The sequence below is a fragment of the Mastomys coucha genome, unplaced genomic scaffold, assembly GCF_008632895.1.
Source record: "Mastomys coucha isolate ucsf_1 unplaced genomic scaffold, UCSF_Mcou_1 pScaffold22, whole genome shotgun sequence".
Classification (NCBI taxonomy): domain Eukaryota; kingdom Metazoa; phylum Chordata; class Mammalia; order Rodentia; family Muridae; genus Mastomys; species Mastomys coucha.
The window spans coordinates 137,241,360-137,243,356 of NW_022196905.1; positions in this window are offsets into that span (position 1 = coordinate 137,241,360).

Below are 1,997 nucleotides of genomic sequence, written 5' to 3' on the forward strand. Positions count from 1 at the left end.
TTCTTAACCACTGAGCCATCTCACTAGCCCAGTGTGAAGGACAGGTCCAAGCATAGCAAATATGGCATTGGGCTTGCCCTCTTCCTTGCTAAACTATTAGATTCTTAAAGCTAGGCACCAAGGTCTATTCCCTTATTTGGCTACTTCGTTATGCCTGATTAAAACTCCAAGGTCCAACTTTTAAAACACCAAGGTCCCGCAATCAAAATTCATTATTTGGATCCAGTGACAAGAATATCTAATCCGGACTTCCCACCTCACCCCAGCACAGACCTCTCCTTTTCTCCTTAAAAACTCACTTCTCTTTATCCAGTCCAGAGCTCCCCCACCATCATTGTCCCTTCAGGGTAGTAAATCTTTGTGCTGAGAATTTAGTGTATGGTTGTGTTCTATGCCAAATCGGAGGCCACTTCACTTCACAGTGGATTGCTTTGAATTCAAGGCCAGCCTGGTCAACATAGTGAGTTTTAAGCTAGCCAAAGCTACAAAGTAAGACCCTGTCTCCAAAACAGTTTTAAAAATCATTCCAGGACACCGAAGAGATTGCTCAGTAGTTGTGAAAGTGACATTCCGGGAAACCTGAGTTCTGTAGAACCAGCACCTACAGCCACATATAGCTCCAGCTCCAGAGGATCTGACCCCCTCAGGCACCTACCTGCACATGCATGTGTCTAAACACACACAAACATTCACATGGGTATGGATGTCTTGCCTGTGTCCATATTTGTATATCACATGCATGTAGTACCCACAGAGGTCAGAAGATCGTGTCAGATCCCCGGGGACTAGAGTTGCAGACAGGTGTGATCCACCATGGGGGACTCAAACCTGAGTCTTCTGTGAAAGCAGCCAGTGCTCTTTAACTGCTAAACCGCAGCATCCAGTCCAAAGCCCAGACTGTTTTTCACTGCAGTGACTAGTCACTGTCAGTTCCTACAGTGGTCAGTTTCGGTCACTAGAAGTATACAGACCTACAGGGGTAGACCATCCAGAGGTAGCCCCAGTGTGCCCTGCAGCCTCTGCACTGCACACAAGAAAGGAAGGATGAATGTAGACTCACCATTTGTAACAAATGGAGCACCCAGCTTCCCCGTGCTGGCAGCGGGGGTGGCTGTGGGCGGAAGAGGCAGGCTTCACGGGGACTCTCAGTGCTTTCCCTTGGATCTCACTGTGTGCCTAAAAACCGCTCCAGAGAATATTTTTTGCCCTCAGTGCGGGGTACAGACTCAGGAGAACACGTATATGCTAGGGAAGTACTTTGCCACTGAGCCACATACACAGTTAATCAACTTTTTTTTTTTTTTAATTTGTGGGAGCACAGGTACTGGCCTTCAGAAGGTGAAAGTGCTTGCTGCCAGGTTTGATGACCTGAGTATTCAATCTCAGGACCCCACATGATAGAGGGAGAGAACTGACTCCCACAAGTTGTCCTCTGACCTACAAACACACACACACACGCACACACACACCCCTCTACTTACCTTCATATGTAAGCCCCTACACGTAAAACAAATGAAAAAATTTTTTAGAAATGGGACTTTTTGCCGGGTGTGGTTGTGCATGCTTTTAATACTCAGGAGGCAGGCAGATCTCTCTGAGTTCGAGGCCAGCCTACATCTATGGAGTGAGTTCCAGGACAGCTAGGGATACATAGAGAAAGCCTGTCTTAAAAAAAAAAAAAACAGGGGCTGGAGAGATGGCTCAAAGGTTAAGAGCACTGACTGCTCTTCTGAAGGTCCTGAGTTCACATCCCAGCAACCACATGGTGGCTCACAACCACCCATAATGAGATTTGATGCCCTCTTCGGGGGGTCTGAAGACAACTATAGCATACTTACATATAATAAATAAAATCTTAAAAAAAAAAAAGAACTGTGTGGGTGTGGGTGTGGGTGGGTGGGTGCGCACGCACGTGTGCATGTGCACATGCATTTGTGCACATGTGCATACATGAATGCACATGTGGAGGTTACTTGGATATCTTTTTTTTTTTTTTT